A 16,283-nucleotide genomic window follows, 5' to 3' on the forward strand; every position below is an offset into this window, starting at 1 on the left:
ACTGGTCCCTTGAAAGGAGAGACTGCCCTGCACCACTGTGGCCTCGCACCCAGGTCTACACTGAGCAAGTGGGAGTGAAACAGCCAAGGCCAAGAGATGCCCACTCGTTCCCACCCAGTACTTTCACCAAGCACAATGCCTTTATGCAGGGCAAACACCTTCACGGTAATTTATAATATACACCTTTATATTTATCTTAGAAAAGGGGGATATATATACAAACTCTTGACTCTTCAGATTGCTTGTCTCCTTATATATATTAAGACTCCTGCCCTGAAACCTCACTGGAAAATTCTGTACCCAGATGAACCACAGAATGCTGCACATCAAACGGTCCTCTGAATGGAAAGTCAGTCTCATGCAATGAGAATTTCATACTTCGAGAAAAATGGGTCAAAAAACAAATGTCAGAAATTGCAAATTTCTCCCATGGAGCATCTCCAATGTAACTCAAACCTTTTAAAAATAAGAGTGGTGAATTATTCAGTTAAATAATTGATTTTTTTTTTTTAAAAGCAAACTAACTTTAGAATAGTTTTCGAGTTTTACAGAAAAGTTGAGTTCTTCCTATTGTTAACATCTTTTATTGCTAAGGTGTATCTATCATAAATAAGGAGCCAAAGTTGATACATTATTATTAACTAAAAGTTCATACTTTATTCAGATTTCCTTAGTTTTCTCCTTTTTCTATTCCAGGATCCTATCCAGGATACCACGTTACATTTAGTCATCATATAACCTTTGGATCTTCTAGACTTTAACAGTTCCTCAGACTGACTTTGTTTTTAACGACCTTGACAGACTTTAAGAATACTGGTCAGGTATTTTGTAGAATGTCCCTCAATTTGGGTATGTCTGATGTCTTTCTCATGTTTAGACTAGGGTAATGGGCTCCTGGGGGGGGAGGAAGACCAAGGGGTATAGTGCCATTCTCATCACATAATACTGTCACAACATGAACACTGTTGATGCTGACCTTGAGGCCAAGCTTCTCCACAGAAAGTTATGCTTTCTTATTCCCTTTCCACACTGCACACTTCGGAAGAAAGTCACAGCGTGCAGCCTGTACTTCACTTAAGGAGTGGGAATTATAGTCCACCTCCTGACAGCAGAGTATCTATATAAATCATCGGGAATTTTGCACAGGAGCTTTCTCTATTCTCATCCATTTATTTATTCAGTCATTAATGTCAGTATGGACTGCTGGATATTTTATACTCCGGGATATAATTCAATACTGCACTATTTATTCTATTGCTGAAATCACTGAGGGCTCCTCCAAATGGCTCCCATTGTTTTGTTTGTTGAGCACTTCCCTTACTTTCTGGCACCACAAGATGCTCCAGGCTTACTTATCTACCCATATAGATCAATCATTTCTCTAAGCCATTTCTCTTGTTCTTTTTATTGGTATTAGAAACCAAGATTTGGGTGCTGAATGAACTGCTCTCTTTCCTTTTTTTTTTTTAAAGACTTATTTATTTTAGAGAGAGAGTGAGAGAGCTTGTAGGGTGGGGGTGGGGGGCTGAGGGAGAGGGAGAATCCAAGCAGACTCCCCGCTGAGCATGGAGAGCCCAATGTGGGGCTCGATGATCTCATGACCCTGAGATCATGACCTGAGCTGAAATCAAGAGTCGGATGCTTAACTGACTGAGCCACTTAGGCGCCCCTGAACTGCTTTATTTCTATAAATAACTTATTTCCTGATTTCAAAAATTCACTGTAGGAAATTAGAAATAAACAAAAATATACAAAGAAAACAAAAATCACTTATAGCTTAACCACTAGATGTAACCAATATTATCATTTTGATGTGTGCTTACCAATCTTAAAATAACATATATTTATAAAATTGGGATCATGCTGGTTAACTATTTTGTTAGTTACTTTAGATACTTTACCTATAAAGATACTTTACCTATAAAAGAGTGAAGGTAAGACTTCTCAAAAACCAGGCAAATGAGAATGGAGTGAAATATTTCAAGTATTGAGGGAAAAAACAACCAACCTAGAATTCTGTAGCCAGCAAACCAGCAAGAGATAGTCTTGCAAGAAATGTTAAAAAAGTTCCTCAGAAAGAAGGAAAATGATACAGGCCAGAAACCTGGATGTACATACGGAAAGAAAGAGCATCAGAGAAGGCATAGGAGATTTAAAAAACCTTCCACTTTTCTTATTCTTAATTGATCTAATAACTATTTGTTCAAAATAATAGCACATGCTTATGTGTATGTGTGTACACACACACACACCCTTATGTATAAATGAAATTAATGACAGAAATGATACAAGGGACGGGAGAGAAGAATTAGGATTATTTTATTATAAGGTACTTGTACTACCCATGAAGTTGGTATAATGTTATCTACGTGGATCTGGATTAGTTATAAATGTATATTCCAAAGTCTAGGGAAACCACTACTAAAAAGTAAAAAAAGAAGTGTAACTGATATGCTAAGAAAGGAAAGACAATGAAATCATACTATATCTTCAATCAAAAACACAAACGGCAGAAAAAAAGCAAAAGAAAAAAAAACAGGAACAAGGAACAAGGGCAACAAATAGAAAATAGTAACAAATATGGCAGATACAAATTCAATGCTATCAACAATAATTTTGAACATCAGTGGTCTAACAACACCAATTAAAAGACAGAGGTTGTTGGGAGTGGATTAAAAACAAGAATCAACCACATGTTGTCCATAAGAAACCCATTTTAAATACACATAGAGGTGAAAAGTAGATGGATGGACATACATATACCACACTAATACTAACTGAAAGAAAGAATACTATATTCATTTTAGACAAGGCGGACTTCAGAATAAAAAAAAGTGATCAAGGAAAAAGAGGGGCATTACATAATGATAAAGGGGGGTCAATTCTCTAAGACAGACGGTCGTTAGTATGATGTGCCAAACAACAAAGGATAAAACTGTATGAGGCATGGGTAATCCAGGTTCTGTTGGGAGAAACCAAGCTTCCCAGAGAATGTCTCAGAAAGTTATGTGGAACAGGGGCGTTTCCCGGACTCCTAAGACCTCTCCCTCCTTAACTGCCTGTCAATAAGCTCCTGGCTAGTATGAGGCAAGGATTTCACAGAACTTGCAGCAAAAATCTCCCCTGCCATAGCTCTAAGCTGTGAAATTTTGAGGGAGCTGTAGGAAGGGGAAAAAGAGACTTTCAAAGAAGACATGGCTTCCAGAGAAGAGAACACGAAAAGGACAGAGTGCTAAGAATAAGGCAGTTGGATGCACTTGAACTGAACAAGGCCCTGGAGCAGCTAGTTTGGTCCCAGTTTTCTCAGTGCTTTCATGGATTTAAGCCAGGGCTGTTAGCCCACTTTGAACCAGAGGTGAAAGTGTTCTTGTGGCGATTCACCGTCTACTCTAAAAATGCCACCGTGGGACAATCGTTTTGTACAAAAATGATTTTTCCCCAAAGCTGAGTAAGAATCAGAAGCTGTGGTATGCTGTGTGTACGACTGGCGGGACGTAGCTGGAAGAGCGCTGCTATGACCTGTTTCGAAACTGTCATTTGGCATCATTTGGGAAAGCCAGGCAGTGTGTGAATATCATAGTTGGACTTTTGAAATTAGGTGGGCTGATTAATTTCCTGATTTTCCTTCAGAGGGGCAAGTTTGCAACTTTGACAGAACGTCTCCTAGGCATTCGTTCTGTATTTTGCAAGCCCCAAAACATACGTGAAGTTGGCTTTGGGTATATGAATAGGGAACTTCTCTGGCATGGTTCTGCTGAGTTCCTGATTCTGCTCTTACCACTTATTAATATCCAGAAGTTGAAAGCTAAGTTGTCTTCATGGTGTATTCCTCTTCCTGGTGCTCCTAATAGTGACAATACATTAGCCACCAGCGGCAAACAGTGTTCTCTGTGTGGAGAGTGGCCCACCATGCCTCACACCATAGGATTTAAGCGTATCTTCTGTTACTACTGCGTGAAGAGTAGTTTCTTATCTGACATGTACTTTACTGGTCCTAAGTGTGACGCAGAGGTACACAGTGTGCAGCCACTGAAATCAGGAATCGAGATGTCAGAAGTCAACGCTCTTTAGAAACTAAGATTGTTTCCTTTGAGGAAAACTGTATTATGTTCAAATCCTTAATATTAGTCATCCTAAGCATAGTGTTTAGGTGTCTTTTATGAGGGGATGTGCTTCTCAGCCACCGTCTTCTGTTCCTTTCCAAGCATGATGAAATTCTAATCACTAGAAACCACATGATTCTGAACATATTAGGTAAACAATAATGTGTTACTTTTCTTTAAATCACTGCATTCAATATTTAATGTCGAGAATAATGGACAGCTTTTGTCAGACTACTAAAAATGCTTTCATTTTGCTACTTCCTAGAGAGAGGTTAGATTCTAAAATGATTTCGGAGACTCTGGGATAAGTGTGTATTTATTTTCAGAGATGGCATTATAACATCATAATCTGACAATGATAAAACCCTACTGTTTTGAGCCTTAAGATCTGGTGCCCCAGTTGTAATTTTAAACTTCTCTCTAAAACCTGTTTTTGAGGGGTTCAGTTCACTTCATTCTCGGGCAAAATGATGGCCACCAGGAGCTCCAGACTGATGTTCCGCCAGCTTTCTGATCCCCTGGGAATGAGAGCTTCTTGTGTAATAGTTCCGGCTAAGTCCAGGACCTCATTGTCTTTGGTCTGCCTGGGATTACACATTTGTGAACCAGGACAGAAAAGTACTACTCTTGATTACTAGATGTGTACCTCGTGGACCCATAGTAGGAGAGCAGGCAGTTCACCACAGGAACTCAGGTGCAATTATAAGAATAGTGGATGTGGGCAGCTAAAAACAACAGATCCCTGCTAGAGTCCACATTTGCCTTATTAATATCAAAAGTCTGTATGCATTCTTTAATTTTACCATTGATCTGAGTTGATGAGGACATAAGTAACTGAATGGTTAACTTAGATTGCAGATTTAAAAGGATTAAATAAACATTTTATTATACCAAAAAAAAAAAACCGTATGAGGGAAAAACTGACAGAACTGCAAGGAGGAAGAGATGAATCCACTATTGTACTTGAAAACTTAAGCACCTCTATATCATAAATAGATCCAGCAGACATAATTGAACTCAATACCACCATCAATCAGCTGGATATAACTGACACCTATAGATTACTTCACCCAACAACAGCAGAATACAGATTCTCAAACTCACATGGAATATTCACCAAGACAGATCACATTTTTGGCCATAACACCTGACAAATTTAACAGAAGAGAAATCATGCAATGTCTGCTCTCAAACCACAATGGGATTAAGGTAGAATAACAAAAATAGTGGAAAATCTCAAAATATTTGGAGATTAAACAACACACTTATAAATAACACAAAGGAGAAATGTGAAGAAAAATTTTATAGTATTTTGAACTACTGAAAAAGCAATTTATCAAAATGTGTGGAATCCAGCAAAAGCAGTGCTTGGGAAATTGACAGCACTGAATGCATATATTAGAAAAAAAGAAAAATCTAAAATCAATCATCCAAGTTTTCACCTTCGGAAACTAGAAAAAAAAAAACCCGAGCATATTAAATCCAAATAAATAGGAAAAAAACATAAAATTAGAGCAGAAATCAGTGAAACTGAAATCAGGAAATCAATAGAGAATACAACAAAACCAAGAGCTGGTTCTTTGAAAAGATAAAAAAGCCAGTAAGTAACCAGGCTACTTAACAGGGTAAGAGAGGACACAAGTGATTAATATCAGATACGAAAGAGAGGTATCACCACAGATCTTACAGACATTAAAGGGTAATCAAGGAATAATATGAACAACTCTATGTTCATAAATTTGATAACCTAGGTGAAACAGACCTTTCCTTGAAAGACACAATCTGCCAAAACTCACATAAGAAAGACAATTTGAAGAGGCCCTGTATCTATTAAAGAGATTAAATTAATAATTTTGGAGTGCCTGGCTGGCCCGGTTGGTAGAGCATGTGACTCTTAATCTCAGGGTCATGAGTTCAAGTCCCACATTGGGCATGGAGCCTACTTAAAAAAATAATATAAAACGAACAAAAAAAAGAAATTAAATCAATAATTAATAACCCTTCAAAAAAAGAAAGCACTGTGTCCAGATGGGTTCACTGGTGAATTCTATCAAATATTTAGAAAGAAATTATACCAATTCTCTACAATTTCTTTCAGAAGATAGAAGAAGAAGGAATACTTCTTAACTCATTCTGTGAGGCCGGCATTACTCTAATACCCAAACCAGACAAAGACGTTACAAGAAAAAAACAAAGAAAACTATAGTCTAATACCTCTCATGAATGCAGATGCAAAAGTTCCTCAACAAAATATTAGTAAATTGAGGGCGCCTGGGTGGCTCAGTTGGTTAAGTGACTGCCTTCGGCTCAGGTCATGATCCTGGAGTCCCGGGATTGAGTCCCGCATCGGGCTCCCTGCTCAGCAGGGAGTCTGCTTCTCCCTCTGACCCTCCCCCCTCTCATGTGCTCTCTCTCTCTCTCTCTCATTCGCTCTCTCAAATAAATAAATAAAATCTTTAAAAAAAAAATATTAGTAAATTGAATCCAACAATGTATAAAAGAAATTCTATACCACAACCAAGTGAGATTTATCCCAGGTACACAAGCCTGGTTCAATATTCGAAAATCAATGTAATCGACTTCATTAACAGGTAAAAAAAAATTATAAGATCCTATTAATAGATGCTGAAAAAGCATTTTACAAAATCCAACACTCATTCATGATAAAAACCTTCAGCAAACTAGGAACCTCTTCAAATGGATAAAGAATATCTACAGTAAACATACAGCTAACACCATACTCAGTGAGAAACTAGAAGCTTTCCTGCTAAGTTTAGGAACAAGAGATGGATGTCCCCTCTCACCACTCCTTTTCAACACTGTACTTGAAGTCCTAGCTAATGTAATATGGCAAGAAAAAGAAATAAAAGATAACAGACTGGGAAAGAAAAAAAAAAAAACTGTCTTTGAAGATGACATTATGGTCTATGTAGAGAATCCAAAAGAATGGACCAAAAAACTCCTGGAACTAATAAGCAATTATAGCAAGACTGCAGAATACAAGGTTAATATACATAAAAGTCAATCACTTTTCTATATTCCTGTAATGAACAGGTGGTATTTGAAATTAAAAACACAATACCATTTACATTAGCACCCCCCAAATGAAATACTTAATTTTAACAAAATATGTATAAAATCTCTATGAGGACAACTACAAAACTCTGATAAAGAAATCAAAGATCTAAATAGATGGAGAGATACTCTATAGTCATGGATAGGAGGACTCAATATCATCAACATGTCAGTTCTTCCCAACTTGATCTATATATTCAATGTGATCCCAATAAAAATCCCAGCAAGTTATTTTGTTGTTTTTGCCTCTCAAGTTTATATGGCTAGGCAAAAGATCTAGAAGAGCCAACACATACTGAAGGAGAACAAAGTTGAAGAAGTGACACTATACAACTATGGAATCAGTTAAGAGATCAGTGGTCACTAGGAGTTTGGAGTGTGTGTGTGTGTGTGTGTGGGGGGGGGGACGACAAAGAGGTGGAGCACAGGGGATTTTTAGGGCTGTGAAACTATTCTGCATGATACTGTACTACTATAATGGTGGATACATGTCATTATAAATTTGTTCAACACACACAGAATGTACAGCACCAAGAGTGAACCCTAATGTAAACTATGGTCTTTGGATGATAGTGATTTGTCATTGCAGGTTCATCAGTTGTAATGAAAAATATGACTCCTGTGGAGAATGCTGATAACGCAAGAGGCTATAAATGTGTGGGACCGGGAGTATATGGGAAGTCTGTACTTCTCCTCAATATTACAGTGATCCCAAACTGCTTTAAAAAATAAAGACTATTAAAAAAGGTTGACAGTCATATATTAAGAATTTTAGGCACTTAAGGCTTTTGATGCAAAAAGTCACTGAGAATACTGCCCATAAACTCTAATGTTTGCACCAGTATACGTTCACTCTTTTAGAAGATACTTAGAGTAGAAATTAGGAAAAGAAATGAAATATCAATGTTCTTTTCAAAGGACTACCAGGTCCAATGTCTAAAGTCAATAGAAAATAGCCAGTTTCTTTGTATTCAAATTAGTTGTGCCTTCAAGTTCCAGAAAGTTTTTAAAAAAGTTGTTCAAAGTCTTTTTACAAAGTCAGAATCACACTGATACTGAAACTTGGCAAGGACAACTGAAAAAAAAACTACATACCAAATCTCAGTTACGGGTATCAATGCAGATTATCCTGAATAAAATGCTGGCAAAGAGATTCCCACAGTGCATTAAAAGAATAATACACCATGACGAAGGGAGGCTTATTTTAGGAATACAGAGAATTCAGTATTAGGAAATTTATTATTATCACTCACCATTTGAAAGGATCAAAGAAGAAGTCATATTTTCACTGTTGTTGCTGAAACTTAATCTAAAGAAATTCAGTATCCATTTAAACAAAATTTTTTACTATGGAAATCTTTTTTTTTTTTTCCCTGAGAGAGTGCGCTTATGTGGGGGGGGGGGGGGGGGAGGTTGAGGGAAAGGGAGAGAGAGAATCCCAAGCAGGCTCCACACCCAGTGCAGAGCCCGATGCAGAGCTCGAGACCCTGAAATCATAACTTAAGCCTAAATCAAGAGTTGGACGCTTAACCCACTGGAGCCATCCAGGTGCCCCTTCAATTTCTTTTAATATGAAGTCCTTAAAATCTTCTCTAAGAGAGGAGGAGAGAGACAGAAAGCAAGAGCAGTGTATGGAATAACCAAGCCCTAATCCTAGGAGCATCGACCTTAGGCCAGCAGGAAGGTTATTCTGAAGGGACACGCACAATGGTAAATATTCATAGAAAGATCTAAATATGAAAAAAGTGGGAAAATACTGGTTAATTGGTAAATATTATTACAACAATTTTCAACTGATTAGAGGAGAGGGATAGTATAGAAGAACGTCAACTTCAAAATAATGTACCTATACTACCTGCTTTTATTAGAACAGGTTTCCTTTAGCTAAATCACTACTCTCCCACTTTCCATTCCTTCTGCATTCTCCCTACACAACTCCATGGAGCAAACCAAATTCTCTTAGTTTACAAAAATGAGAGTGAACTATTATTACACTATCATCTTGTTTTATTCACTTTGCTTACTATACACTTATTTTCTGAAATTATGTTGTTTACTTATTGTCTATCTTCTTTCATGAGGGTATTGTTTTTTGTTTTTTTAAGATTTTATTTATTTGACAGAGAGAGAGACAGAGAGGGAACACAAGCAGGGGGAATGGGAGAGGGAGAAGCAGGCTTCCCGCTGAGCAGGGAGCCTGATGGGGGGCTCGATCCTTCAGCTCGACCTGAGCTGAAGGCAGAGACTGAGCCACCCAGGCGCCCCCATGAAGGTATTGTTAACCCAAAAAAAGTAAAGCTGCCAGTTATTTATCAGGAAAAAAATGGGTTTATCTGGGAGTAACAGAGAACTGCAATCCAGGGCAAAGGAACTTTGGCAAAACCAAGTCTCCTGAACAAAGGATAGGGATGCCCTTTTACAGAGGAAAGCAGGAAGTTAGGAAGGCTGTTATAAACAAAAAATCCATTGGGGTAAACTGGGAGCTGGAAACATAGTGGCTTCTCATTGGCTGAGCTGTGACCATCTCTCACTGCCTGTGCTGTTGGGGGCTGGGAGTGGTGGTGAGGAGGTTAGCCTTTCTTCCTCCTGCTGGGATAGTAAAGTAGTATCCATCTGCAAGGTCAGCAAATCTCTATGAGATTTTTTTTTCCCTGAGAGTGTGCTTCTCTTCCTGTTGGGGTCTGCAACTGACAATGAGTGGTAGGGCGTGAGAGCTCCCCCTGATGAACCTGCAACTCCACTCTAGTGAAGCTTCCCTTTATTAATCTTCATAGTATAAATGCCACGAGTCAGAAAATGAATGGGTGACCCTATACCAACCTGACCAAAATACATGTAGTATCTCGAAAAAGCATAAAAAATATGTTTTGAAACAGAGGGCTATCTATGTCTAACAGATCATTTCTAACCATGTTACCAGCAGACTATCAACATCCCTATTTCCAATTACCCCGTATATACTGGGAGAAGAGGAAAAAAAAAAAAAAAAGAATAAAACCCAAAACAAAACCCTATTGACACAAGAATAGCAGGAGCACATTTACATGACATCACTTATCACAATTTTGTTTTGCTTTTTTAGTGGACCAGCCTGATGCTCTGATAATAATCCCATTTGGTACTTCAATTATTCACATCTATTAAGGCAAAGTATACGTGCGACATGAGGAAACAAGCGAACACCCTAACAGATCAATTGCTGGTGTAGCCTCTGAATAAAGCTGGACCAAAGCTTTGGAATACCAGAATGAACCCTATTTCTCTGTCAACCATTAAAGTCACATCCATATCTGTATGAAAAATGAGATTTCTTCCCATTGCAAGAAAGCTATTTTAGCAACCAAAAGAAAGCCAATGGAGAAACCCATGATACTGTTATTTCTAATAAGAAATACATATTTGGTCTTTGTCCCCATTCCTGGCACAGAGCTCCAAAACCCTTGGAATTTCCTAAGTGAGGAGAGTGATCACCATCTTTTTTTTTTTTTTAAAGTTGGACAATGTTTTGTGTCTTATGGTATTTCCTATAACAATATTAGATGCTGACATTTTTATTATTTTTTTAAGATTTTATTTACTTATTTGACAGAGAGATCGATCACAAGTAGGCAGACAGGCAGGCAGAGGGGGAAGGAGAAGCAGGCTCCCCGCCAAGCAGGCTTGATCCCAAGGCAGAGGCTTGACTGAGCCCCCCAGGCACCCCCACTGTGTCTTTTGTTATGTTAATGAGGCGACCTTCTGAACCTTTCCAAGTAACCTAAGGATGGGGGCTGGCTGCCAGAGGAACCAACCATGGGACTGGAAAGTTGGAACTTTCAGTCTCTCCTTCCTGGGGAGGAGAGGGGTTGGAGATTGAACCAATCCTGACTGTGTAATGAAGACTCTATAAAAACCCAAAAGGATGTTCTGAGAGCTTCCGGGTTGGTGACCACGTGAAAGTGCTGGGAGAGTGGTACCCAGAGAGGGCACGGAAGTTCTGCCCCCCTGGGGCCTTGCCCTGTGAACCTCCTCATCTGTATCCTTTATAATAGGCTTCAAAATAAACTGGTAAATGTGGGCGCCTAGGTGGCTCAGTTGGTTAAGCGACTGCCTTCGGCTCAGGTCGTGATCCTGGAGTCCTGGGATCGAGTCCCACATCGGGCTCCCTGCTCAGCAGGGAGTCTGCTTCTCCCTCTGACTCTCTTCCCTCTCGTGCTCTCTCATTCTCTCTTTCGCAAATAAATAAATAAAATCTTAAAAAAAAAACAAAACTGGTAAATGTAAGTAAACTGGTTTCCTGAGTTTTGTGAGCTGGTCTAGCAAACCTCTGATTTATGGTCAGTTGGTTAGGAGCACAGGTGACAACGTGGAAGTGGGGACAGTCTTAACCCTTAACCAGTGGGATCTGATGCTATCTCCAAGATTCAATTTGTAGGACCCCTCACCTAGTCAGTATCTGCTGAGAATTGAGTTAACTTGCTTTTTTTCCTAAAAACACACATCATCGGGGTGCCTGGGTCGCTCAGTTGGTTAAGGGGCTGCCTTCGGCTCAGGTCATGATCCCAGGGTCCTGGGATCGAGCCCCGCATCGGCCTCCTTCCTCAGCAGGGAGCCTGCTTCTCCCTCTCCCTCTGCCTGCCACTCCACCTACTTGTGCTCTCTAATTCTGTTAAATAAATAAATAAAAAATCTTAAAAAAAAGAAAAAACACACATAAGAAAACCCAATGCTTCTCACGATCTGGCTAAAAAACCAAAGACTGAATTTTTCTATAGGCTTTCTTCTATTGCTCGTGGGTCAGTTACTTTAGTCCCAGAACCCCAGGAAAATAAGAATGTGGTTCAAACACCCTATTTCCCTGGTCTTGGATTCTACTTGGACCTCACTCCAGGTCTGATTCAATTAGGAACAACTGCCTTGAGGGATTAGGCAGAAGAAAGCAGAACCTGGATGTTCTACAAGATTTGAAGTGACATGAGTAGGATTTGAATATGCACAAAAAGATTTCGATAAAAAAATTCTGCAGTAGGGTTTGTCTTACCACATTTGTTTCCTATGTTTTCAAAGGAATAACTAAGGTTCAAAGAAGTGGCCAAATTTTGTGAAGAACCCAAGAAGTCTTTATACCACTGTGAAAAACAAACTCCTTTGGTCCAACCCTTTAAAACAAAACATATTGTTTTCCTTCAAATTAAACTATCTGCTATGTTTCCTTAAAAGACTTGAGTTTTTCCCCAAGCCAAGAAAACGGACTGAACTTCAACATGCCTTCAGATTAAGAGAGACTGAAGAAGTCTATAACTGGTGGAAGTGATGGTCTGTGACTTCTAAGGGTAGGTCATAAAAGGTAATATAGTGCTTGCCTACTTGTAATCTGAGCATTCATTCACTTTGGGGCACTACCACAGCTGGGATGTCCTCATGGAGAAATCGTGCACGTGTTCCAGCTGAGAGCCCTGGCCGAGGCCCCAGCCAACAGCCAGCATCAACCACTAGACTGGTGAGGGAGCCCTCAGATGGAGTCAACTCCAGCCTTTAAGTCTGCGCTGCTAAGGCCCCAGGCCCAATGGAACACAGACAAGCCATTTCTACAGTGCTCTTCCTGAATCCCTGAGCTTAATAAAATTGCAGCTGTTCTATACCACTAAATTGGGGGTGGTTTGGCATGCAGTGGTGGTAGGCCTCACAGTTTTCTGGCATACCCGAGACTTGAGAGACCTGGGGAAAGTTTTATCTACCCAGTTCCTCTTTGCACATCTATGAAATTGGTAATATTTCTAAGTACTGGGCTATTATAAGGATTAAAAGTGAGCTGACAAAAATCAAGTGCTTAGCACACTGCCTGGCCCATGAAAAATGTTCTAAAAAAATGTTAACCATTACTATACTTTCTAATATTTTTAGATTTATAGAAAGACCAGGCTTTATTCAATGACTGAAGTGGTAACCTTATCATTCCAAAATGTCACTCCCATTGCTTAAAACTTTCCTGGATTTTTTTTTTTTTTTTGGTATTTTTAGTTTTATTGCCATATTAGAAAACTAGGCTCATTAATACAAAAATACACAATTATTTTAGACCCAGCTGATGTGCACCCCTGAAAATCAGAATCATTGTTCTATGAGCACACATTTTCACAAAACACTGACATCAGTTTCAGAGTATAAGGACACAGAAGTCCTAACTATAGAAAAAAAGATTAATAAATTTGACTACATTAAAGTTTGTCAAAAACATCACTGAGAGAGCAGAAAAACAAGCCGTAGTTTAGAAGATATCAGCAATATACATAACAGACAAAGAACTTGTATTCAGAACACAGAACTGCTGCAAATCAGTAAGAAAAAGGCAGACAACCCAATAAAGAAATAGACAATAGCACACAAACAAATGAAAAGATACTCAACCCCATAAATCATCAGGGAAATGCAAATCAGAACCACAACAACATACCTCTACACATCTACCAAAATGATCAAAATTAAAGACTAACAATATGAAGTGTTGGTGAGAATATGGACTGGTACAGCCACTGTACATTTTGGATAATTGCTGAGAGTATCTACCAAAGTGGAACATATATGCATGCCCTATTACCCAGATATTCCGCTCCTAGGCATAAACCCAATGAAAATGGCCTCGTTTTATATATATACCGAGAACCATGTAAAACAATGTTCGGGGGCACCTGGGTGGCTCAGCTGGTTAAGTGTCTGCCTTCGGCTCAGGTCATGATCCCAGGGTCCTGGGATTGAGCCCCTCCATCGGACTCCTTGCTCAATGGGGAGTCTGCTTCTTCCTCTCCCTCTGCCCCTTGCCCCTGCTCATGCTCTATCTCAAATAAATCAAGAAAATCTTACATACATATATATATATATATATATATATATATATATATAAAGAATGTTCAAAAGGCATTATTTGCAATAAGGGGAAAATATGGCAATAATCCAAATATCACTAGTAGAATGAATAAATTGCTAGTCTTACAATGGAATATCATATAGCAATGAAAAGGAATGCATTTATACCACATTAAATTATACACAGTGATGATGAGTTAAAAAAAGCCAGACATAAAAGAATGTGCACTGGGGCACTGGGCTGGCTCAGTCAAAAGAATCTTTTTTTTTTTTAAATATTTTATTTATTTTCAGAGAGAGAGAGAGAAAGAGAGAGAGCACAATATGGGGAGCAGCAGAGGGAGAGGGAGAAGCAGGCTCCCCACTGAGCAGGGAGTCCGATGAGAGACTCGATCCCAGGACCCTGGGATCATGACCTGAGCTGAAGGCAGACGCTTAACCCTCTGAGCCACCCAGGCGCCCTCAGTCAAAAGAATCTTGAGGTTGTGAGTTCCAGCCCCATGCTGGGTGTAGAGCTTACTTAAATAAACTTAAAAAAAAAAAAAAAAAAAGAATATGTACTGTATGATTTCATTTCTATTAAGTTCAAAAAAGGGCAAAACTAATTTATGATGTTAAAAGTCAACTGAACGCCTGGGTGGGTCTGTCAGTTAAAGCACCTGACTCTTGATAGCAGCTCAGGTCTTGATCTCAGGGTTGTGACCCAAGTGAAGATGGTTAGGGGGTAGAGGGTGAGGGAGTAGGGGAGGAGAAAGGCAGTCAGTGCCTGGAAGGCCCCAAGGCCCCAAGAAGAGGGCGCCGCAGAGGAGCTGGCAAGGGCTTATTTCTTGGTCTGAGTAGTTAAAAGGAGGTGTTTAATTTGTGACCCATCCATCAAGCTGTACACTTACAGTTTATGTAATTTTCAGGATATATACTACCTTAAATTATAAAGTATTAAAAATTTTAAAGAGAGAAAGACTTAAGAGCCTTATCAATCAAATGCAATGTTTGGACCTTGTTTAGCTCCTGATTTGAACAAACTAACTTTGAAAGTATATTTGAAACATTTAGGGAAATATTGGGTATTTTTGGCCTAGGTACTAAAACTGGACTCAAAAAATTCTACATACCTATCTGGGCAGCTCTTCTCCTTAAGAAGAAAAAGCATAGTAACACCACTATACGTTTATTTTCAAAACACAATCAACTTAATAGAACCAGAGCCATTTCATAGGTAAGAAAAACTGAGGTTTACAGGTAACTATCAGTGTAGGAGGGTTCCCCTTTCTCCGCATCCCCGCCAACATCTGTCATTTCCTGACTTGTTAATTTTAGCCATTCTGACTGGTGTGAGGTGGTATCTCACTGAGGTTTTGATTTGGATTTCCCTGATGCCGAGCGATATTGAGCACTACAGGTAACTATCAGTCAATACTTACTGAGAACCTAATACACGCCAGGTAGTGTACCGAGTACTTTAGTCCAAAGACCATTCCTTGTCATGTTGCCCCTACCACCTCTCGCCATGCCATGGTGTAGTTTCAAAACATAAAGACCAATACAAGTGTGTTTATTTTTTTATTTTAATTTTTAATTTTTTTGGGGGGGGGGGGGGGCAGTGGGAGAGGGAGAATCTTAAGCAGGCTCCATGCCCAGTGCAGAGCCCGACGTGGGCTCGATCTCACAACCCTGAGATAATGACCCAAGCTGAAATCAAGAGTCAAGATGCTCAACTGAATGAGCCACCCAGGTACCCCTCAAGTGTGTTTCCAAGGGAGAATAGCTCAATGTTAGACAGTTAGAAGGAAACTTGGTAACTTCAGGAGAATGTGTTGTCATCCCATCTTCCATCTCCAGCCAGTCAGTCACAAAAGTGATATTGGGGGATGTAAACCAGGGGGAATTCTAAAACTGCAATATTAAACTAAACAGGATGATGTTCTATTTGAAAATTCTGAATGGAGCCCTTTAACTGTGGGGTCAATGTTATAAACATCAGGTATGTGGTTTACACAGAAGTTCCCTAATGAAGCACTGAAAAACCAAGTTTGCTGCATTTGGTAGGACTGGGGTGGGATGATGCCTTTTTCATCTTTCCCTGTCCTCACACACATGATGGCAAATAGCTCTCTTCCTTCTGTGACAAGGACAAGAGTTTCCGAGATGACCATACAGGCGCAGGAGCAGCAGGAGAAAACCAGTCCCTTTGACGCACCAGGAAACATGCTGGTGTGTTTAATACATATGACCTCATTCAGTCCTCACAAAGCTTTATGAGGT

The 16,283-nt window shown here is 39.3% G+C and overlaps 1 protein-coding gene and 1 pseudogene across 1 annotated transcript in view; one reads left to right on the plus strand and one right to left on the minus strand.

The window, feature by feature from the left end:
* Positions 1 to 16,283, minus strand: part of ZNF507 (zinc finger protein 507) — a 35,756-nt gene that overhangs the window by 4,248 nt on the left and 15,225 nt on the right. The window lies entirely within an intron of this gene.
* On the plus strand, positions 3,195 to 4,071 carry LOC110590280 (annotated as a pseudogene).

This window comes from Neomonachus schauinslandi, chromosome 16, assembly GCF_002201575.2.
Source record: "Neomonachus schauinslandi chromosome 16, ASM220157v2, whole genome shotgun sequence".
In the NCBI taxonomy this organism is placed as follows: Eukaryota; Metazoa; Chordata; class Mammalia; order Carnivora; family Phocidae; genus Neomonachus; species Neomonachus schauinslandi.